Below are 25,631 nucleotides of genomic sequence, written 5' to 3' on the forward strand. Positions count from 1 at the left end.
TGTTCATTCAGTCTCTCCGCCAGTCGGAACAGTACCATACGGTAACCATCCACACATCCACCGTGCGTCCGTTGTGCGTAAAAGCTGCTCCGGGAGTCCGGACTGAAATCTTCTCTACCAGAGTTCCGACGCGCGTATCGCTCCATTCACGACTCAAAGTCACGGACGAATTGAAACTGGAATAATTTAACAGAAGTTTTCAGCAGCAAACATTCCGAAAATATTATATATTTTTTTTACTACCCAAGAATATGCTTTTGTAAACGGCCGGATCTTTTTTCTTGTTGCGTGTGTCTCGCACGAGTCGCACCGATCGTGCAATATCGACTCAATAATTTAAGAAGTGTCAAACATGTATAGAAAACAAACGGGAGACGGTGAAAGCTGAATGTGGACACGGTTGGATTAACACCGGGTGCCTGTAATAGCAGAGATTCAGTCAAACTTATGGCGTGAAGGTAAGAGCGAGATCGTCTGGCTGTTTTGATGTTGATGATGATGATGTGGATTGTGGATGATGATGATGCTCCCGAGTCCCAATTTATGCAAGATACTCAGTCGCACAAATAAGATATGTGGCATTTACATTCACCAGGAATTCTGAGATTGTGCATAATGTAGGCTATTAGCCTAAAGTGGTTTAATTGCTTTATAGGCTACTGTAACTTCGGGAGGTGGAATGGTTGCAGTTGTTATTCACCTTTTTGACAACTGATCTGTTGGGTGGGAATTCTGTGCCATTTATAGGCTAATAGGATATGCGCTCGCGGCTCGACTAGTAATAGTGGAATAATTAATCCACTATTTCATTTTGGTTGTGCGCGTAGCCTATACTTGTTTGCATGTCTGTCTGCTCACTCTGCTGTGTGGGTGTGTGTGTGTGTGTGTGTGTGTGTGTGTGTGTGTTGTGTGTGCGCGCGCGCGCGCGCTCGCGCGCGGCACGGGTGAGTGCGTCCGTGATGCATGATGACTGAGTCTGACAGGGATTAATTTGATCTTTTCTTGTCGAAATTCTGAATTGATAGGACTATAGGCCTCCCTACTGATTTGAATGGAATATGGATATGGTATACAGTTTGGTATACAGTGTTTTTCCCTCTTGACCATGCTGACCTTGTGGTGTTATTGGTGTTGTCAGATATGCAGCATATGCTTAACCTACTCCATCGCCCAAACTACTGAAATCGAAGAACAGATTAGCTGTAGGGGTGGTGGGGTATTTGTTTGATTGGGATGCAATTTCTGAACAAGTAATGCAATTGGGACTACTAGGAATTAAGAATTCATATGGACTTTTAGGCTAAAATATGAATGCACTATGAAATAGTAAAAACAAAAGATGCTTGAATGACTATGATGATAAATCATTCATTATCCTCTGTGAGACATTTAGCCAAAAATTGCAATGTGTGATTTTGCGCTGTTTCAGCAAAAGGAAAGACCCAATTAAGGTTTTTATATACATGAAAGCTATAATTTCATGCTGTCTGATCCTATATTGCAGTGAATAATTCCTTGTTAGCTGTTTTATATACACATACTCTTATAACTGCTCACTTTCACTCCCAAAGGAAATCTCTCCTTGACTCCTCAAAATGCCATGCAACATTACAGCATTTGCCATCTGTGATATATTAACCTATATCACCTCACCACTTAACCACTTACTGTTAAAGGTTAAAGTCCTATATTTTGCCACTTACATTTATGTATGCGAGATTTGTTCTCCACATTTGACCCATCCACCGCTGGTTTTGGGAAGCATATCAGAATCAGAAGAACATTCCTCATCTTAGTGCTGTCTGATTCTCCACCTAACCATGCCTCGGGAGATGGAAATAAAGCAAGAATCAGTTGTCACTCTGCCGTGAGCCACAGCCGGGCTGTCTAACCCCCAAATCCAACCCTTGATGCTGAGTGCAAAGCAGGAAGCATTGGGTCCCATTTTTACAGTCTTTGGTATGACCCGGCCGGGGATCGAACCCCAACCTCCCAGTTGCAGGGCGGATACTCTTAACGGACTAACCAATAGGCCCCTGAGCTGGTTGTTAACCCAAAGCATCCTGTATTGGGAAGGAAAGCTTTAACAGAAATAACAGAAAACGGAAAAGACACCAGTATAGAGCCCTGAGGGACTCTGCTCAAGCATGTGGGGGTTAAGTGGTTTAATAAACCCTCTAGTCTAGGCCTAGTGAAATTGACCTGTTACAGCTTATTTTCTCAGTCTAAACCAAAAAATTGCAGATCTACAAGCTCCCAACGTGACACGCTGTGACGCACTGGGACATTTTAGATCTGCTATTTTTGCCGAATGTTCCCCAAGTGGTTAAGCCTTTATACATTATACTTTGTCATGGGAAGAAGAATAATGTAAAGCTTGTAGATCTTCCATTTCCACTATTTAAAAAATAATCTCTAATCATGACATGGCCAACATAGTGACATCCAGGTTGAAAGTTGTTAACACAGTTAATTCTGATTCTATACTGTAGTTTATCGGACTATCGGTTCAGACAGTGAACAAGGCATGCTGTTTCTTGTGAGTGAGTTTCAGAGGATATAGTGGTGTCAACTGGAGCCCGGGTGGACCGGGGACTTACTGCATGGCATTGGTGACAAACAAGCTTTGAACCAACAACATGTTCAGCCATGCTCTCTGCTCTGTCGCATGTTGGCCGTGTGCAAAACTGTTATAGAATCAATCTACACCTTGTGGCGTCAACACCAGCCAGTTTGTCACAGATGTTCTTCAGTGAGTCAGAGCTCCTATCATGCTACACGCATGCAGACTGTTTGAGGACACTCTGACATTTAAGCATTTAAGGCCGTGGTTCATTTTCATTTCAAGGACCACCCAAATTGACCTCCATTTAAAAAATCACACCCATGTGAAGTAAGGGGCGCTAATATATTAAAGTCTAACTCATGTTGATTGGGGCGACGGTGGCTCAGGGGTAGAGTGGCTGGATGGTAACCGTAAGGTTGCCAGTTCGAACCCGGGCTCCCCAGTGTCGAAGTGTCCTTGAGCAAGACACTGAACTCCTAATTCCTCCCGATGTGCTAGTTGGTGCCTTGCATGCATTTCTGCTGCCATCGGTGTATGAATGTGTGCTAATGCACAATCTCTGTAAAGCGCCTTGGATAAAGGTGCTATATAAATGCACTATTTTAGATTAGGTGATGTAATGGTGATGTAAAACAAACAGTGATGAAACAAATTCTCTTTATTGTTAATGGCATGTAATGCTTGTGTCAAAATTTCCCTTCATTGTCAATGGCGTTTTTAAAACAAACATTGAACTAAAAACAACGCCTCAATTTTTTTAAATATTTTTTTGTACCAGGGAAGATCAAATTTCGTAATTTTCTTCAAAGAAATAGAACTACAACTACATTTCACAATTCACATTGCATTGGAAAGTGTTGTGAACTTGTAGATAGGCTATTTTTGAATAGCCTAATGTAAGTATAAAAGAGTCCTGGAACCCCCTCAGGGACCCCTGGGGGTCCTCGGACTGCCCTACAAGGTGCATTTCTTCTGTCTTGCTGTGTGGGTATAGTGAGAGGGTTCGGAGTGTGTCTTGGTAACTGGAATGGCCCTGTGCCAATTATGATTTTGCTGGCTGTTTCCAAACACGCTCTACTGTATCTGCTCTGACAGAACCTGTGTCAGGTTGCCACACTGGGGCAGGCATACTCCAGTGTGGGCGGAAATAAGCAGTATATTGTCGCTGTCAGGCAGGTAGGGACTTAATGTTGTCTGGTGGGGCCAGCGAGACTAATTACAGAACACTCAACTGTAGCTGTAACTACTGTACCTCCGCACAGAGCAGCTTTGTCATAGAACATAACATTTCTGTCAGGTGGAAACCTTGTGTGTCCGACGCCCGTGAGCCGTTACTTACTTTGAACCTGGTGTCCCGGTTTTGGACGCGTCATTATAGTTGAACATTAAGTATGAAATAGAACATTCATTTCTGGAAAATAAAAATAAATGAAAGGATATATTGTTGCCAGGTGTTGGGTTATTTTCTCAACCTCCTCATGAAGCTTGGTGTTGGATTTATTGACCCTTGTGGCAGCGATTTGTAGCTCCATTGTAGGTCTGGTTGTAATGTTGACCATATAGCATTATAGCTAGTTAGTTAGTTAGTTAATTTTATTTTGGTCATTTGTTAAAAACAACAGTTGTTGAGCATATACAGTAGCATAATTATACAACTTAGTCAACAAGGTGTAGTATTTGGCCGAAAAGGTTAGGGCTGAAGCTGAAGCTTATATTGCCCACCTTATCACAAAAATATATTTACGTATTTAAAATAAAATAAAATAAAATAAAAGTACACAGTACCATATAGATACATGAATATACAAACAAAATGAGCTGTCACGAGGCTTCAAATATTACATTTCAGAACTAAACCAAACCAGAGAAAAAAATATAAAATGTATGCAGCATGAATTGCTCATTCAACAGATTTTGTATAGCCATTATACTATTTGTTTATAACGATGGTAATAATAATAATAATGCCATTACATGATCATATAATGATCATGTAATGTAATATAATGTAATGTAGACCACGGGGGAAATTCAGTTTAATTTGCTCATGTATCTTGCTCATGGACACATTGCCAGGGCTGGGAAATTGATAGAAATAGATAGATAGAAATAAATTAAACTGTTTTTTGAAAGTGACATATCCCTTTAACCCCATAAGCCTATATAATTGTGTTGTTGTATGGCGTAAAGTTAAATCAAACCAACATTTAGAACTAATTAGATTAAACTTGTTCGTCTATGTTAATAGAATAATCGAGATGCAGATTTATCAACTTTGTTTGCAACAATAGTGAAAATAGCCGATCTATAAGTTGTGAGCTCATACTGTAAGTACTTCACACCCGTGTGAAGTGAGTGGTGCAACTCCGTGTCGGGGTCCCCGACAGGAACATGACCAGGGAACTGGCCCGGTTCCGGCAAGCCGCCCCGCGTCCGAAATGGTTGAGAAATGACAGAGTTACCGTGTGGGGGTCCCTAGGGGTCCCCTGAACATTCAGACCACCAGGAACGTGCCCAGGGAAGTGGCCCGGTTCCGGCGAGCCACCCCGCATCCGAAATGGTTGAGAAATGACAGAGTTACCGTGTGGGGGTCCCCAGGGGGGTCCCTCTACTGTACTGTACTGTCACTGTACTGTACTGTAACACCCCAAATCATCATATATACAGTAGGCATGTGAATCTCATCACTGAGGCCGATTCGATACGCATCTCGATGCACTGCCAGCGATACGATTTAAATACATAGCAGATGAAGCTCACAATGCGTTGCATCCACGCCGTGCTGTGAGCTTGTGGATCTGCAATTTTAGGCATGCGACACCATCGTGCTGCAGAATATAAATGAGGCTTCTATCCCAGAGAACAGCTGAGCAGGAGAGTATACATTCATCAGCTTCAATTTAAATAATGTTCCAGAGATCCAGACAGTGACAATTTTGTCTACTCATGTCTGTCATCACCTCAAATTTAACTTGTTTATCCTGTATCGTGTGTGAGTTCTCTCTTCTGATTGAATACAATTTGTATCCAAATGTGAAAATGAATTTTCTTTACTAAAGACCTAGGGCTCCATCTTTGCCATTAACTTACTAGTTTTTTAAGTGGTTCAACCACTTCATTACGGAGCTTTGTGTGTCTCTGTCTGAGCACGAAAATAGCGTTTGGTTGGTTTTCACAACCAAGTGTGGGTGCAGTACTTAGTTTAGACAGTATTTGGTTTAGACTAGTCAGTGGTTAGACCAGTCATTAATCCTACAACTACAACCTATCTCAAACCCTAACCCTAACCTCCCATGGGGCAGCACACCTAAACCTAACTTTAACCCATGTCTAACCAATGACTAGTCTAAACTAAGTATGCACCCCCCAAGGGTCACTGTTGCACAGCCTAATTCACACACACACACACACACACACACACACACACACACACACACACACACACACACACACACACACACACACACACACACACACACACACACACACACACACACACACATATTAACTGATGATTTCAGGTGTGACAGTACAGTACAGTACAGTACAGTACAGTACAGTACAGTACAGTACAGTACAGTACAGTACAGTACAGTACAGTACAGTACAGTACAGTACAGGGACCCCCTGGGGACCCCCACACGGTAACTCTGTCATTTCTCAACCCCACACGTTGCACCATGACTTACTTCACACGGGTGTGATTTTTGTTGTTGTCTTGAGCTCTCCTTTTAACATCCAGTGCCACCAGGTGGATACCAGTTTTGGCCCTCGTTGCCACCGAAGCCCATTATAAATAAAAGAAAGAATTTGTAATTCTATTGTGCATGTAATGTGCATATCATCACCTGAACACCAGATTAGAGGAATTTTCTAAATCTGGATGAAGTAAAAAAAGGCGTCCAAAGGCGCCAATGGCAACGAGGGCGTCACGGGAAAGGCGTCCAAGGGCATCATGTGGCACTGAAGGAGTTCATCGAATCACATTTTTGTTTCACTTCCTTGTCCTCACCTCAGGCAACATTTCTATTTTTCTAACTGAGTTATATCCTCTCCCCATTGATTTCTCAGCAGTTTATCTATTCTGACTTTTATTGCTCAACTTATTTTCCCCTTGACCAAGTTTAGCTTGAAGATTTGTTCTACCTGCAGCCTGGGTTTAATATAATAAAGAGTTTTGCCTGTCTGTGGAGGACGTTGTAACACAAGGGGCAAGGGCTATCCAAGCTCTACTTTGTGAACATGATTAAATCTCTGCAATGTTAGAAACCAGAGGCTAGTATCCAATTCACTCACCATTTCCAAACCACAAAATGTAACCATATTTGAAGATCACCCCAGCTACTGTTCACAGTATCACAGTTTTCTATTCTCTATTGAGCTACAGCAGCCTTTATATTACAGATTTGTGGTAGTGCTAATTATGTGTATCTAGAAGCTCGACCAGCTTTTGGCCGGTCTCACTCTAGTGCTGCAAAACAACAACACACACACACCCTTGTGAACTGAGTGGTGTGCATTGGTGTGGTTAAGCACCGGAAAAAAGGAAAAAGCAGGTAAAAACAACCCCAAACAGATTAAATCAATTAATTACCAGCTCTGCATTATTATTATCTGTGGGGGTCTGCTATAACTGCCTCTGTGTCAGTTTCAGCCAAATGTGTTACTGTCTGTTAGCCATTAAATCAGCGGGTTGGGTCTACTGCTGACGTTATGCCACTTTTTTGCTTCGCTCCACTGTTATGCTCAAATTAGTGACCCTACAGAATTCTGAGGCAACATGGCTGGAGACGAGGCAGCCAATCAGAACTGCTCGACTAGCCATGCTGTGCTATGCAGACGATGGGATGTTATGTGTTGTTGCCAGTGGTGGCAACTGTCGTGACAGAAATAAGCTAACCAACCTCCAAAAACCAGGCAAGCAACTGTGGGGAAAAAACTATCCGAGTGTTGCTGGAAATAAGCAGACTTGGCATTGGCAACCCTGGAGTAGACTAGGTCGTGACTGGTCGCGTACATTTCCTAGTCATTCTTTAACCACACGCTTTTCAAGCAGCTGGTAAAAAATGGGAGGGAGAGGCCTTAAATGATGATAAGGACGTTGCACCAGTTCAGGAAGTAGCCAGCGGAGGTATTGCGTAATAAGGCAGTGGTATGCTTACTGTACATGGAGGAAGTACAGTAAGGCCCAAACCACAGCTGCTACTCTTTGCAACTACTCGCAACTCCTTGCAACAAAACAAACCACACCAATGCAACTCCTTTGCAACTTGAGTTGCATGTTGCAAGGAGTTGCATGACGACCCTCTGGTGTGGTTAGGGCTTAAGGCTGCAGAAAGTGGCTATTATAATAGGCAGAATATGGAGGAAGTGGAAAATGTGGAATTATTTGGAGCATGCGTGTGCGAGGAGACCCTTGCGTAACGCTCCTCCAGACTCCGTAATGCTCCTCCGAACTCCATAGCGAGCTGTTGTCTAAGTAATAAGCCTTCGTAGTTGTAGCAGCCAGGATGTGTAATTTTCAATGGCCCTTGATCACTCCTGAGTGATCAAGGGCCATTGTCTTCTTCTTCCCTACAGCAGATTAGTAAAAACACAGTACCCATTTAGAACTGCCATGAGAGTCTAAAATGTTTTTTTCCCCTTTTTTGCAGCTCCACAGATTCTGTGTTATAATGGCCAGTGAGTACTTTGTTTAGACAAAGCAGAGGATGTGCTTCCAATTAAGCTTTCAGAATGAAAACATATGCCCATGTGAAATATAAGTGTCTTACATTTTGAACAGTAACAAATGCATAAACAGTGTTTGTTCAAGAGGTTGTTGGCCAAATCCCAGGTGATGTCGGTATATCAACAATCATAATAATCATAAACATTCTTTCCCGCTAGGCTCAATTTATGGTTTATGCTCGACGACGCACAACAACGAAGCTTGCCGACAAGAACTGATTTGTACGTTGTTACCTTTCAGATCCAAGTCTCATCCTATTTACCAGTTTACCACAACAAAGCCAATCTACAATGTGACGTGTTGTGAGCTTGTGATAAGCTATTTTCACCATTTATACATTTTTCACAATTTTGTTTTAGATTTAGTTTTTACACTTTTTGACACAATAGAGACGTCAGGGTCATGGTTCACAAACTACATGTTTAATTTAATTGTTAAATTGTGATATTATCAAACTATCAAATCATCATGACAGTCTGTTCCATAAAAGGAAATGCATGTATTTAAGTCAGTCTGACAATAGGCAGAGATAAAGCATCACATAGGTGAATCCCACACGGTGATAAAAACATGTTATTTAATGAGCATCCAAAACAGTAACTTTGGGAACCAGCAGGTTCCAGAGCCATGTGGCCCATAGGTCAGGAATCTATCTCCTGTTTCTGTACAAGCACACCCTTCTGTCTGGATATGACACTAGTATATGTCACAGGGACTTACCCCCAATCTAACTTGATGCTGAGTGCCTAGCAGGGAGGTATTTGATTCCAAATGGATATAGGATTCATAGTATGACATGACTTGGCCGGGGGGATTGAAACCTGACCTTCCAATCTCAGGACAGATTCCCAGAATATAGCTGAGCTGTGCGTGGGATTCATTTGGAAGGCAGGGGGGCCTTGTTGTGCTTTGACAAGGAAATCAGTTAATTGTATTGGTCCTCTCTTTCCATCTCTTTCGATCTACAAGCTCATGGCGCGCTACGAGCTTGTAGGTCTGCTATTTTTGAAAAATCAAAGAACGACTGACATATAGAAACGTAGCTTTTTCAGAAAACTGTCGGGATGTAGAAGACATTTTTAGAATCTGATCTCAGGTCAGAATGGATTAAATTCCCTTCCCCAGTACACGGCCAGATGCATGCACACTCTAGGGACTGTCAATGGAGAACATAGAGGAGTCAATTAGGACCAGGAGCCAATAGGACATCCAGCACCATCTGGTTACGATGCTGGATGTTATAGTTAATATGCCTGGACATTGATATGTTGAATCAAGGGCGTTCTGTCCGTATACATGACTCGTGCACATGATCCAGTATGCTTTTGTTATGGATACAATTCTGATTCTGTTATTTATTTATTTATTTATTTATTTATTTATTTATTTATTTATTTATTTATCTATCTATCTATCTATCTTACCACTTAAGCTCTAGTGTCCAATACTTGGTCCCTTCTTGTTTTTCCCTCTACAGACCAAATGTCTGATCTACAAGTTCACAACGCAGTGTGTTATGAGCTTGGTTAAAGATGGAGTGCCACATTTTTTGTATTTTTCCAGTTTTTCATGTGTCTATGAGGTGACAGTACTTCATTAGACACCCTGGAGTCGTTTTTATGTGCAATGGTGTATAACTTTGTATTTACACACCTGGCTGGAGGTGTGTGTGTGTGCGTGTGTGCGTGCGCGCGCAATGAGGCCCTGGCATATGCCTGTACTTTTCTTCTGTATTTTTGGATATTTATGACTTTCACTCCACTACATTTCAAGGACAAATATTGTACTTTTGACTCTACTATATTACCCTAAAACTTTAAACTCCATTTTAACCATGATAGATTCGTGGAAAACACCTGTCCTTTTTTCTGTTGACTGATATTGTCCTTCTAATATGTGTGGGGCCGTGTTTTTTTAATTACTGTTTTCATTTATTTTTAATAATTATTTTTTATGTTTTAGTCTCCAAAATAATCATTACAAATTAATAAAAAAACCCACGGCCCCCAGGCTCATGTGTGTGAAATGTGAATCTATCCTGGTTAAAATGGAGTTTGGCACGGTGGCACAGTTGGTAGTGCTGTCGCCTCACAGCTAGAAGGTCCTGGGTTCGATTCCCGCTCGGGACGCTGTGGGTGCTGGCGGCGTGTTTCCTCCTCCACGTCATCAGTGCCCATATACCGAAGGTGGGGTTGGCGAAAGGGCCTTTTTGTGTGGAGTTTGCATGTTCTCCCCGTGTCCCCTAGGGTAGGTACCCTCACAAAAAACATGCAGTAATCCTGGTCACTAAACTGCCTCCCCCTGGCCAGTCGGGGCGCCTGATGGAGGGGAAAGGAACTGGTTGGAATAACGTGTTCCTTCCACGCGCTACGTCCAACCAGGGAAACTCCCCCCTGTCAGGTGTAAAGGAGCAACTTGGACACTCAGGCATGAAGGAAGCATGAGTTCAAGTCCGTTGCTCTCCCCTTGTCCCCCATATATAGGGACTAGGTTGGTGGAGGGTGTGTAGAGCCCAGGATCACATTAGATGATTGACACAGGGGTGAAAAATGGGTTAAAATTGTGGGATAAAAAATATGTTGAAAAAAATAAGTTTGAATGGGTTTGTATAGGAAGGGGGCGGGGCAGCTAAAATTAATATCAAATATCTAAATACTGAATCAAGTAACTTTAAAACTGTCCAGGGTCTTCACATCCTTTTTTGAAAGTGAAATAGCCCTTTAAGTACCACACAAGCCTCGTTCAGAGATTAAATTCCTCTCAAATAGTCTACTGCATTTTTACCTGCCGTTAGGCATTATGTGACAAATAAAGTATTTGTATCTTTCTGAAAGTATTTTTATGTCATAGTACGTCATAGTAGGTGAACATTCTATGAATACAAGCAGGGGTGAAGAGTGGCATTATGTGTATTGACACTTTTGACAGTCCTTTCCGCCCTGTTTTAAGGCGAGACACCCCAGGTGAATAGGGAAAAAAAGTTAAATAATAGCTATCACAATGAAACTTCTCCAGTTGATTACTTATATAAAAAATAAGATTTTTTGTATTACAAGTTTTCTGAAATTATATGTTTAAATATGCAAATTAGGCATTATATGCACATTTCGGGACGATAAATCTGAAGATCGGATAAAGCCAGGTTCAAAATTATCGGCCCAGGCCGTAGCGTAACGGTCTGGGCACCGGACTGGTAATCCAGTCGCAGTGTGCCGCGGGTTCGACTCCCGGACCCGACACGGCCTTTACTGCATGTCATCCCCCCATCTCTCTCCCGTTTCCTGTCAGCCTACTGTCTGTCCCTTCAAAAAATCAATAAAAGGCGTAAGCCGCAAAGAAATATCTTAAAATATCATTTCATTTTGTTGACACATTAGAGACAAAGAAAATTACACATGGGATTTTTGATATCTCTAATTATCACTCCACAAATCAGAAAATAGTGTCAACAGGCATAAAAAACCCATTTTCGGCATGTTTTTAGGTATAAAATGTGATGTAAATCAGGCTGTGAATGATATATCAACAAATCCATGTGTAAATGTCTGCGTAATATAGTTATGAATGAGACTGGAACGTTTGGTGTATGTGAGTTCAACTGAAGTGGAGATTCTTTGTCCCAGGTATGAGGAAAACTTATTTTGAGAAAACGGCCTTTAAAGATTTGTATTCTAAAATTCCAAAACGTTTTATTTGAAGCCACTATTTGGAGACAAATATCTCATCCAAACCTTGGCAACAACATATATCATTGGAAAGGTCTGGACCTCGAGCTGACTGTGGTCTGATCCAAATATGGTCATGATCATGATTTCACCTGTAGTGTCTCACCTTAATAGCTGCAAGTTGGGAATGAAGGTGTTTTTTGCGAGGCCAGAGGTGCTCTCTGAAGTGGAAGGAGGAGTGAAGGAGGTGTGAAGCAGGTGTGAAGGGTCCTTGGTGATGGAGTCCTGATGGGAGCAGCTGGAAGGAGGGGTGAAGGAGGGGTGAAGGTGTGATGGAGTCCGCCCTTCTTTTTAACCCATTCTGGACGGGGACCCGTTTTGGTGTTTTAACTAAGCATTATTTAGCTATTGAAAAATAGCAGATCTAAGCTTGTAGGTCTGCTATTTTTTGAAAAATCGTGAAAATGTGGCACAAATCTTTGAATATATATTCTTTCAGAATACTTTTTATTTATTTCAACGTCAGGCCTAAATGGGTTAAAGACTATAAAGTTCAGAGAGTTCTCGGTGAAGAAGTTGAAGACGACGGTGAGGACGAAAACTCTGATTGGCCGGAATGAGATGATTTATGATGATGTACGATAATAAGAGCACAGGTGTGATTTTTTTTTTGTAAACCCAGATCTGCATGTTGTGTGAAGGACACCTGGTGGTTGATCTCAGTGTTCAGAAACTTGCAGATTTCGACCTGTTCCACCAGCAGCCCCTCCAGCCTGAGTGGTCCAGGCAGAAAGAGGACGTGAGGGGTGTCAGTTGCCTCGTTCCCCCCAAAACACAGCTCTCTATGAACCAGATAATGCATTCTCACGGCAAAAGGGTGATGGCTTATTGGGTCTGATTTGACCAAATGTCAACATGTTGACTGGTGGGGGGGATGTGAGGTTACCTCACAATGGGACATACCTCGAACGAGGCTGAGCAGGCTGAAGCAGACTTCACAACGGTCTGCACGGTGACTATCGTGGCTCAAGTCAGCTTTAGGCGGCGAGCCTCCGTTCTTTTCTTTTTTTTTCTTTTTTTGGCGGAGCCTTCACTTTTTACATCTTGGGCGAGAGAATGGCAATTCCGCTTTCCTAGAGATGCTGGAGGGCCAGCCATGGTGTCTTCCAGTCAGACGGGACTTGCTGTCCCAGGCAAATGGCAGGATATGGCACCCTGAAGCCTCAGATGATGAGGCTTCATGTGTGGCCCTTGAGAGGCAGCATTTTCACCTGAGTTTGTATCGCTCTCAGTTACATATGGGCACCCATGGGTTGCGCTCCAGGATGTTTGTTTCCTGCGATTGGAACTTTTCAGTTTATTGGAATTAACCTGGAGAATGTTTTGTAAACATAATTTTCAGTTGACAATACAATGCTAGAAATCAGTTGGTCAATTGTGTTCTGCTGTATTACTGTGATGAGATGGCTTTCTTTGACCTGTATAGGTTTGGCCACTTCACTCTCCTCGTGACTAATTTGGTATACTGTTCATGTTGTCACATGGTTACAGGTTCACTTGAAATGAAATAAAACGTAGGTTTACGTATGTAAACCCGGTTTTATGAATGAAAAGTGAACCTGCTGTAACCCTTCTTTGTCACTCGGCGGTGAAGGCTGGCCCTGTCATGCCTTTCCAGTCGTCAGAAAAGAGGAAGAGTGTGTGGGTGTGGGACGCACTTACAGAGTGACGGGTGTGATTCATTTGGTATAATGCTCCTGATCCGAGGGTTAGTGTCACATGGTTACATGTTCACTTTTCATTCATAAAACCGGGTTTACATTATGTGACGGGGGCCGGTTAAGTAAAACAAGAAACACAGTAGAAGATTTAAAGTGCACTATTTAAAAGTGCGATGTGCATTATACTGTGAGACTTATTAGTTTAAAATGTAGCCGAACTACGTCACTTGCTTTGGGGAGGTGCAAGCCCTCAATTATACTCTTAAAAACAATAAAAGGACACCCAGGTTCGATGTTAAAACCAGTTAAAAAGAGCATATAAATTAAAGGAAAACTGTTGAAAGACTGATGCCGAGACAGGATGTTGGGGAGGAATTACAACGTAATCTTTATTGAGCTAGACAGGGGGGCACGCTAAAATGGCCAGTAGAAAATGCAATGATTAAAAACGCCCTAAACCTAAAACCCTATAAAAATCCTAACTAACTAAACTAAAATCTTAACCAAAACAACAAAACAAAACAATAATCAATCCCAATCTAAAATGTCTGTGCAAAAATGCAGGAGGAGGTGCGGTTGTGGGGACAGTCACATCGGTGCCTTCTCCTCTTCTGGATACTGAAACCCAAAAGAGACTACACACAGTTCATCTGGTTTACAGTGCCTTCGGCTATGTGGATGGAAGTGACAGGTCGGTCTACTGTGCGGCAATACTACAAATCGGGTACTCACAGGCCAGCCCAGGTGTCAACCTGAGCCCTTCTGTTGTCGGCGTGTAGTATTGCGACCTCGCTGTTTTCTCTCTGCTTCCGTCTCTGGTGATCCACTTCCGATCTCGCTGTGTCTCGTCTGCATAAACTGCTCGCACACACCTCCTCGGCCTCTTACATGAGGTACAGTGGAAGGTCCTGCTGCAAGATAGCATGCAACCAGTTAGTGTACCATGACAATAGCGAGGAGTCTAGTCAGAGCCTTAACGTATAACCCTTAATATCACACACAATCGTACATTAGCCCTTGGCTTATATGGGCGACAGGACAGAAAAAAAAATCAATTGCGTTAAAATACTTTAACGCATGCGCAGTCTTGACCCGCAGTGTTGTCCCTGAACATGTGTGAACGTCAGTCTCTTGAAAGTTCACTTCGTACAACAGTGTCCCAGATTTCCATAGTCTTCTAGGCTAAAACACACCCTAAACAGGCCTTAATACAGTATGTAGCGGAAAAAACACCAATCTGTCTTGACTCACATAAGCCCATATGATGAGACAGAAGCAGTGGAAAAGGATTAGGCTTAATGATTCGGTGGAATTTCACATTGCAAAAGGGTGCAGGAAGAGTGGGCTAAACATTGTGGGCACCTCAGTGTTAAATTGGCTTTTTTCCCCTCCAACATGTAAAATGAATAAATAAGGAATTAATTTGTATAATGGTAATGGATGGACATATTGTAAAAGTTGTCACTTTTTTAATCCCAAAGGGATTTTATAATTTGTTTTTGTTTGCATTTATTTAATATATAAAAACAACATATTTGAAGAATTTATTTTAGCCAAAAACAATCAACTTTGTTGTTCTATGGGATTTCGAATGGTGATTAATCATTAATCTGATTAAAATGTTGAATCATTTGACAGCCCTATTTCTATATATATATATATATATATATATATATATATATATATACACAAACACACACACACACACACACACACACACACACACACACACACACACACACACACACACACACACACACACACACACACACACACACACACACAGTTACCTGTGTTACATATACACCATAAGCCATTGGCCTATACGGGTGACAGCACAGAAAATATTATATACACGGTTACCCGCGTAACGTGTATGTATGTGTCACACCGTATATTGGCCCTTGGCTTATACGAGTGATAGGACAAAAGTATAATATATACAGTCACCTGTGAAGAAAACTGTATCACACACCGTTCAGTAGCCCTTGGCTTTACATGGGTGACAGAAATATATAAAGCTTTATCACACACCGTTCAGTAGCCCTTGGCTTTACATGGGTGACAGAAATATACAAAGCTTTAATCACACACTGTGTGTTAGCCCTTGGCTTACACAGGTGATAGAACAGATATAATATTAGTATACAGTCACTTGTGCAACGTTTAGTATATAGAACCTTTCAGGGCACTCAAGGTCGCCGTACAACAGATTAAAAACAGTCAATACAGAGCACAGTTAAAAGTGAACAAAAACTAAAGCTTGCAGCAGAGACAACAGAGGTCAGCCATATGCTTTCTATGGCATAGGCAGCTCCCGGCAGGATCCGCCGGAAGAATCTAGACACAGCTGCGCGACATGAGACTAATTAATTAGAGTGACAGAGGGCGCGTTCGGAAATGCGCCCTGAACGCACTGGTGTGCTCTCTTGTCGTTCGTTTATTCAGTGCACTCAGTGCGTTGTCGTTCGAAAATCCAGTGCGCTGCGCACCGGGTGTGCCGAGTGCACGCACTGAGCGACCCTACCCTGAAGCTGGGGTTGTCCGGTGTGATTCGTGTGAATGCGTCACAGCTGTGGTCGTTCGGAAATAAGGCACACTGAACGCACTCTGTGACGTCACCGCCCACCACACTCAACAAACTGACCACATTCCCGGTGCGCGTTTCCGAACGCGCCCAGAGAGAGAGAGAGAGAGGAGTGTGTGCATGTGTGCATCAATCTAACAAAGGTGCAGACGATCAGAAATCAGCAGAGTGATCGACGTTTGCGCTACTCTATGCCGAATTGAAGTGAACTCGGTCCATTGGCCTTATAAAGGGTGACAGAAAAATCAATAGTTACTTGTGTAACATATATAATACAAAGCTTTAATCACACACTGTGTGTTAGCTTGGCTTACACAGGTGATAGAACAGATATAATATAATATTAGTTTTTATTTCCAGGGAGAAAAAAGAAGTCTGGGTTTCCGAGGCTACCCTCAGGGCGTCTTACTAATAACCTCGGCCCCCCCATACCCGTCTGACCTTGTCCATGTCAACATTCCTACCCGGTCTCTTAGGTCTGCCTCCTCCATCACTCTGAAAGTCCTCCCAGCTCATCTGTCCACCATGGGTCAAGTGCCTTTATCCGCTCTGCCCCTCACCTCTGGAACTCCCTGCCCCCTGATATAAGAAACATGGACTCTATCACCATTTTTCAAACCCACCTATGCGCATGCGCGGGTGATTTTTTAACGGCCAATGCAAAAAATATGCTGTGCTGTGTCAGCTTTGGATTTAATGGAATAAATGGCAGAATATTTAGTTGAGAGAGAGATTCAGCTCCCTGGTGACCCAGCTAGGGCCTGGTGTTGGGATAAAGTCTGAGCTCTACAAGAAACCGTGACGGTGAGGACAGTTTTGTCAGCAGTGTGTGTGTGTGTGTGTGTGTGTGTGTGTGTGTGTGTGTGTGTGTGTGTGTGATGAGATATACTTTATTAATCCCAGAGGGAAAATTGAAGCGTTACAACAGCATAATGTGACACATAAAAAGCTAAAACAACTGGACAGACAGAAGAACACAAAACAGACACAAATGGACATAACCACACAAGACCAGGACCACCAAGGACCATATGCCATTTGGGGGGAGGCAGTTATTATGCATTTGCATTGTATAGTCTGATAGCAGTTGGCATGAAAGAGAGTCTGTATCGTTCCTTGTGCATCCTCGGGGGGAGTGTGAGCCTACGGCTGAAAGTGCTCATCCTATCTTGCAGCACACCATAGAAGGAGTGGGAGGGATTAGGCAGCATGGAGTTCAGTTTGTCCTCGATTCTCCTCTCTGTGGTTTGTATCATTTACTGTATGTTGTTCTGTAAAAGTGTTGGTATTAGGGCTTGTTTGTTTGTGTGTGCCGCGACGGAGCAGGCGGTAGAGTTTCTGCTACAGTATCTGCACGCTGGTTGTGGTGGGCCGGTCTGGGCCAAATTCACGCAAAAATCCCCGGGCCGAATTTTTGTCCCAGTCCCAGTTGGAATTGTAGGAGTTGAGGCATCACATTTAGTTTGACTCTGTTCTACAGATAAATATTGTCAAAATAGCAGATCTACAAACTCACTACAACGCTTCGCAATGTGAGGCGCTGTGAGCTTGTAGATAAAATCCTATAATTATAAATAAATAACATTACCTCTTTTGTTGCATGATTACTTTTGAAGCAGTAATGGTCTTTTTTCATTTCTTATTTTTGTTGTATTAATTATTTCTCTCCCGTATACCCCCCAGCTAGGAGACGTTATTTGCTAGGTCCGTATATATACGGAGCGGACCCCAACCCCAACGTATACTCTGTGTATATAATGGTTGAGCCCCACGGCAGCGTTTAACATTGATCCAGGTGCTATGCAACGCCTCCGTCACCACCAGCTTCGGGACGTTAAATCTTATCTCCGTTTACCGCCGTTCAAAGGAGGATTTTCAGATCTCCAAAAGTCGGAAACCAGGAGAGCTGTCCTTGGTCGATCTTCGGCCATCCAAAATTCGGATGTCATTTGTAATTTTGTATCGCGGGATTGTCTATATTATTGTCTTAACCCATTCTGGGCGGGAACCCCTTTTGGTGTTTTACCCCCTCAGGCCGGGAACCCATTTTTGGGTTCTGTACAGTATGTACAGTATTCAAAAATGTAAAATATTTGATGCTGCTATATCAATATTTGAAGTTTTTCAGAAAACTTAGGTCAGGATTTAGAGGTGTTTTTAGTATTGCCACCTGGCAGGTATTGCTATAGTCAGGATGGTGGTCCCTGGGTTGAAATCAATTGAAAACCCCTGTCTTGAAGCCTTGTTTATACTTCACTGCACGACTGAGACTGACAAAGTGTGCGATGCTTCAAGATGAGCCTCATCGGCTTTGAACAGAAGGTTAGAGACTGCACTCGTTTCAGTCATTCAGTGTTCTTATGTGCCTTTGCATATTAAATACCAAGATGAGGTTGTCGAGGCAGGAGAACGTTATTTGAGTAGAGCTTTGACTTTTATCGAGGTAACTGTGTTTATATCGTTTCACATAATTATTCAAGTGCTATGCAATTTGACAGAAGTAGAGATTAGGGTAATTCATGGAGATTTGTTTAGAACATTTAGAAAAAAACATGGATAAAAACTGTACCTAATGGCACAAAACTCGTACTCGAACAACTTGTGCATCATACTGTAAGACCACTCTAGAACCTTTGAATATCCATATTTAATCTTTTTATATTATTTAATAAATTAAAACATCTTTTTTGGCATATTTACTGGTGACCCCAAGATAATTGTCCACAACCCACAAAATGGATGGACCTGATCCCGACCCAGACACCATTCATTGTGTGTCTCTGGTTCCACACAAGGGGCCAGTGAAGCTCTCCAACATTGAAGCACTGGGCCCTAGTGGTAAGAGGGGGGACTGCAGGCGGACCCGTGGAAGTATGATTAAAGCCCTGTGCAGCTGGGCTTTAACGTTTGCACTTCCGCATTTTGGGCACCAAATTTTGGTTCCCAAATCGGGAAAAAAAGGCGGAAGTAGAAGGCCATTCCGGGTGCTTCAAAATGCCACTGAGCAACTTCCACTGACATGAATAGTGGAGGGCGGAGCTTCGCTCCAGTTCAGTCTCTATCCTTCTTTATACTATGGTTCCACATGAGACCAGCTCCAGCAGATGGTGTGTGAACCACACCAGGGGCGAAGAAGTGATGTTTATACAGCTCCATCACAGCCTCTGTGCAATCTGTTTTGGCTTCATGCAGGGGCTATATTTTGGCATTGCTACTGTTTTGGACAGGCATCCCTGATGCCTGAAGGTCTATGTCGGAAAGCTTGCTGTTTCGATATAATTTTTTTTTAAATTATATTACAATCAAAATTTGCACAGTTCTGAGTGTGCGAAGCCCCCTTTCCATTTTCATTTGGCTTCATTGTGACTCCAGAACCTTACCCTAGTCTACTGGCTTTTTTGTCTCCACCAGGCCGAAGGCATGGGGGGAGAGTATGTTTTGCACTCCGTCCGTCCGTCCGTCCGTCCGTCCGTCCGTGTGTGTGTGTGTGTGTGTCCGTGAGCAGCTAATCTCGGCCACCGTTAACCCGGTCGATGCCAAATTTTGCACACACACTCCCTGGATGCCAACGATGAACCTCTGCCCCAAACTTTCCAGAACGGCCTGTTATAGCGCCACCAGGAGGCCGCTTTGTGCAAAACAAGTTTTTGCACAGTAAACCTACAGATTTTGTCCAAACATCACGCAAATTGGTACACAGTCTCTCTAGAGCCATTCAACGAAACCGGTCTTTCACATTTCTCAGACTCCATCCTGATTGGTTAAGATTGGCTTCCAAAGTTCACAGGAGTGCTCAGTTTCAAACAAAATGCTGCAAATCATGAACACATCGCGTGATTTCCGTGAAATTGTGCACCCACATTCCCACTAGGCCGAGGACGAAATGCCACATGAACAATTTCAACTCAGCCTCAAGGTGGCGCTATAACTGGCCGAAAAGTGTTTTTACCTCTAACTGCACGGATCTGTGGATAACTTTGTATGCCAACTCCCTAGTTTACTTTTGTTGCCCTTTTATCCAACCACCAGATGAAGGCAAGCTGCAATGTCCTACATTCCTATCCTGGTGGAGACCTGTGCCCAGAAGGGCACTTTTTCTAGTTTTATTTTATTTTATTTACTATTTTGGAAAGCTACAGTATGCCTCCCTTGAAATATTTATCACTCAACTGGATTTACCTGTACAATTAAAATACCTTTTAACAGAAATTCAAATAATTTATTACAAAAAAGGAAAAACAAACAAACAAAAACACTTAATTCAATTATAACACCATATTGCAGGACAGTTATCTCTACAAATAACCTGTGAGTCTGCTCTGCGAGACCCTCTGATCAGCACAGCTGATTTTGATTAGGTGTGCTGTCATGCTCGTTTACGTGTGCTGTATTCTCGTTTGAAGCACAGGTAAATAGTGATTTCAACTAATCGGATTGCTTCGTCAGAACTAGGCTACCTGTAAAAATGTAATTTTGTCCTAGTAAGCCTAAAATATAACATACAATTGGGGTGATTGTATTTTGTCTCCCTGCTCTGCTATTGGGACATTTAGATTGTGTCAAAGGATCTGACACGGATTTTGTCTGTATGGTCAAGATTCAATATAAATGATCTCCTGAGCAAGCAGACTGGCTCTATTAGCTCACTGGTAAAATCAGGACTTTCGTAGGAAACAGGGATCAAATCCGTGCAGCTTTTAAGTTAATTATTTCACCAGAAAATGTGAAATTAGTATTAGTAGTCCTTACCCGTTCTGAATATATGAACAGCAAATGATGTTCGCCAGATGGGGCAGTAGAGAGTACTCTCTACTGCCCCATCTGGTGGAGTCAGGTTAATATAAGGAAGTGTAGGCTACAGACAGACAGAATGACTGACTGACTGACAGACAGACAGACAGACAGACAGACAGACAGACAGACAGACAGACATTTTTCAGTGCATTTATAGATAGATTGGCAGTGTGCAAAAGTAAATGTGGCACTGATCAACCCAGCCGGTTGGCGAGATTAGCCCTGTGCACGCCGACATAAGACCTGTGTGTCTGTACAGTATGTCTGTGAAAAGAGATGGCCTGTCCTAAAAGCCTCGCCTCTGAGCGGCCACGGTGTTAAAGTTATTACAAGGTTAAAATGAGATTACGTGAGGTGGAGCGTTTGATTTGAGCTTGAAGAGCTGTTCATGTTGTGTCTTTTTTCCACTACCCTACTAGTGTCTTGGGTGTCAAGTGGCAAATATATCCTGTGTGTGTGTGTGTGTGTGTGTGTGTGTGTGTGTGTGTGTGTGTGTGTGTGTGTGTGTGTGTGTGTGTGTGTGTGTGTGTGTGTGTGTGTGTGTGTGTGTGTGTGTGTGTGTGTGTGTGTGTGTGTGTGTGTGTGTGTGTGTGTATAATATGACCTTTTCGTCTGAGCTATGAGAAGTAATTGTCCAATTAGATGCTTTCAGTAGTTGTTTATCTCTGAAATAGAAAAGTATGGACCATGACAATATAATTGGCCGGTCTATATCTCAGAATACTGGGCGGTAAGGCGAGTGTCTCCTCTATCAAATTAATCATTTTTATCCTCTTATAGATACGGAGTTCTATTATCTCCTATTTGTTTCCCTTTCATTATGATTCATTGCATGCGGGTGCTGGCATTAGAAAACTGATGTGTAGTTCACACTGCACACTCAGCATTGTAGATTAAGCCTGGAATGGGTTTTTAATCCAGAAAGATAAACGGGGCATTTCATGAGCATTGTTGTCAGGCATTGTTAAGCACCTCCTTAACCCATAAAAAATGTATTTGGTGCTCAAAGCTTTTCATGTCAAGGACCCCCACAATTATATGTATTCGGCCATACCCCCCCTCTCAAAATACCCCCAGAAGACAAACATTGTAGTTAAAAATGTACGCTTAAAAATTATATATATATATATATATATATATATATATATATATATATATATATATATATATATATATATATATATATGTATATATATATATTCAAAAAATGTGCACAAATTAAAACATAAATAAAAAAGTTCAAATTGTATCTGCTATATTTGAAAAATCGTGGAAAATCTTTGCAAAGTTGGTATAAAGTAATGGTTAAGATGTTGATATTCATTTTGTATTCATCCTAGGACCCCAAAGCACACATTGGAAAGCATGAGTGTCTATTTCAAACAAAGTGTTTTTTGACTGGGGGGGGTCATATTTTGACAGCAGGAATTGCCTGTCATAATTTGACCCCCCAGTATTAGGATGTATTAGGATGTTGATATTCATTAATCAGCCAACACTACCCACTGACAGGTAGTACAATCATCATACTATAATTAACTGAATGTCTGAGTGTGTGTCCATGTGTGTGTGTGTGTCCGTGTGTCTGTCAGAAACAGTGCCGTAACTTCTTTCTGCCTGCACCAATCGCTCCCACTTTTCACACAGGCATTGACCATATGCATATGGAGGGCGTAACGAAGCCCTTTTTTCGATTTGACACATTAATGATGATTCATTAATTTATTAGTCAATTACAAACGCACCCGGGTGCAGTACCCTTCACGGCCACAAGGGGGGCAAATATCTCACAACGGGTAAGGACTAGTATATACAATTTTTCAATGTAGGCCTTTAGCAGACGCTCTTAATCCAGAGCGAATAGGCCTGTTAAAATAATATAGGCTCACGTGAAATAAAATCTATGGGTGGAAAGAAAGATTTTTTGTCTCATGAATTATATTGTCTCTGTCTGGTGGAAACCTCATGTCCAAACCTGTTACTTTTGAGGATTCAAATTCTAAAATAGCAAAAATAGCAGATCTACAAGCTCAACACATTTTGAGGTTGTGGATCTGCTACTTTTACATTTACGGAAAAAACAGAACAAAAGTTAAAATATGCAGATAAGAGGTTTATGCCCAGCAGAAACGATACCCAGACTAGGTTGAAGGCTATTTTCAGACGTGTGTGGAAAAGTCATTTGAGCCAGTCCATTACAGACTGCCATTTCACTTAAACCACTTTTCTCCTATAATGCCATGTCCAAAATAGGGATGCCAGGTTGAGAGTGGTGTTAAGATGCCCTGTCCTGTGTGTCAGCCTGAAGAATTCAACGGCAGGTTATTATGTGAGGAATGGATTAACGCCATACTGGAAACAAGTAGGAAAACCACATGCAAGGTTCTCAGTCACACGCAAGCATGCATGCATGCACGCACGCACACACACACACACACACACACACACACACACACACACGCACATGCACGTACGCATTCATGCACACATGCACTCACACAAGGAATGTTAGATCTCATCCCAACTGTCAGCAAGTGTGCGATCTGGCAACGGAATCATATGACAAACTTATACAATGCGCCCATAACATGTGTGCGCGCACACACACACACACACACACACACACACACACACACACACACACACACACACACACACACACACACACACACACACACACACACACACACACACACACACACACACACACACACACACACAGAGATATTCCTCCATGGTAACGGTATGCATGCATACCACAGTATGTAAGTTTCTGTTTCCCTTAAAAATGAGTCTCCAGTAAAAACAACTACTATGATGGTCTAACTACTGTTTGAACCATTCTGAAATATAGATCTAGTCATGAGGTTCTCACTATGCTGTTTGATGATGGTTGATAATACTGAAATAGGCTATAAATATGAAGTAATGAAGGTCTCTATAAATATGAAATGTGCCAAGACCAAAGAAAAGTGCAGTTAGAGTTGAAAGCAGTGCTTTGTGAGGATCATAGAACAGGGAACTGAGCTTAATTATAATGCATTTTCAGTTTTTAATGCATTAACTTTTTTGCCATTTGCCTGGGACGAGCGTTCAATGTTAAATCCCAGCGGCACGGGGTTTCCTCGTCATGAATCCACAGGTCCGCCTGCAGTCCTTCCTCTTACCACTAGGGTCCAGCGTTTCAACGTTGGAGTGCCTCACTGGCCCCTTGTGTGGAACCCCCAACTGCCAGAAAAGAGGCTTAGGAAAACAATACTTAACCTCTTAAACCCCAGGGGGGTCCAGGAGGGGAAATCAAAAATATCGGAACCTTAGACCTTGACCAGTCCCATTTACCCACTGAGAGCTGTACATAAGGTGGACAGCCGCTGCCCCCGACGGCTTGGGGCTTAAGAGGTTAATTGGAATATAAGATGTAACCATCCATGGATAAGAGAGGTCTCCTCTACTTTCTCACTTTCTCATTTAAATGAATATAGTTCATGCATGACCTTCATTGTAATAATAAGGCCAAACAAACATGAGCAGTGGAGGGTGCACATTTCTAAGTTAAGAAATGACATTCAATTCAAAGAGAACTACAGTATATCACTGAACCTTATGTTGCATTTATTTTAAAGAGAGGACAGCGGTCTCTATGTATGTTTAAATCAATTTGTATGTTACACTTTCAATCAATCTGTAATGTCTGTATATAAATGCAGGGCTGCAGCCAGCCTATAGGCTATATCAGAAAGGACTTTGGACAGATGGAAAATACTTTAGTTAAACTTGCAGAGTGACTTACTTTACCTGGGTTACTTCTGATAGTTGTACTTGAATGTTGACATGGATGACATAATAATCCCAGCTAGTGTTTCATTAGCCGATAGCGTGACAAAACGTGACAAAATAGGCTACAGCTGAGCTATGTTGTGCAGCAGGCAGCTGCATGAACACAGTAACACACACGTTGAAACAAGGCTGTGGTAAAGATGTCACTGTTATGCAACACGGAAGTAGTACAGACTTTATAAAGACTTTTTGTCTCCACCAGGCCGAAGGCATGGGGAGAGAGTATGTTTTGCACTCTGTCTGTCCATCTGTGTGTGTGTGTTTGTGTGTGTGTGTCCGGGTGTCCGTGTGTCCGTCTGTGGACAGCTCATCTCCGGCACCGTTGGCTTGATCGCAGCCATACTCTGCACACACACTCCCTGAATGCCACAGCTGAACCTCTGCCCCACATTGGTCTCTTATAACGCCACCAGGAGGCCGCTTTGTGCAAAACATTTTTTTTGGACAGTACACCTACAGATTTTGTCCAAACATCACGCAAATTGGTACACAGTCTCTCTAGAGCCATTCAACGAAACTGGTCTTTCAGATTTTTCAGACTCCATCCTGATTGGCTAATATTGGCTTCCAAAGTTTGCAAGAGTGCTCAGTTTCAAACAAAATGCCGCAAATCATGAACACATCCGTGAAATTGTGCACGCACATTCCCACTAGGCCGAGGAAGAAATACCACTGGAACATCAACTTCAACTCAGCCTCATGGTGGCGCTACAGCTGGCCAATTAGTGTT

The 25,631-nt window shown here is 42.3% G+C and overlaps 1 protein-coding gene across 1 annotated transcript in view; it reads left to right on the forward strand.

The window, feature by feature from the left end:
- Positions 1–361: 361 nt before the first annotated feature.
- The window catches only part of drd2a (dopamine receptor D2a), a 115,494-nt gene continuing 90,224 nt past the window's right edge, over positions 362–25,631 (forward strand). Inside the window, exon 1 of the mRNA XM_083772717.1 lies at positions 362–458. The gene's annotated coding sequence lies outside the window, so the exon portion shown is untranslated. The remainder of the gene's footprint in view (positions 459–25,631) is intronic.

Source organism: Protomyctophum parallelum (genome assembly GCF_964188405.1).
Source record: "Protomyctophum parallelum genome assembly, chromosome: 9".
Lineage (NCBI taxonomy): Eukaryota > Metazoa > Chordata > Actinopteri > Myctophiformes > Myctophidae > Protomyctophum > Protomyctophum parallelum.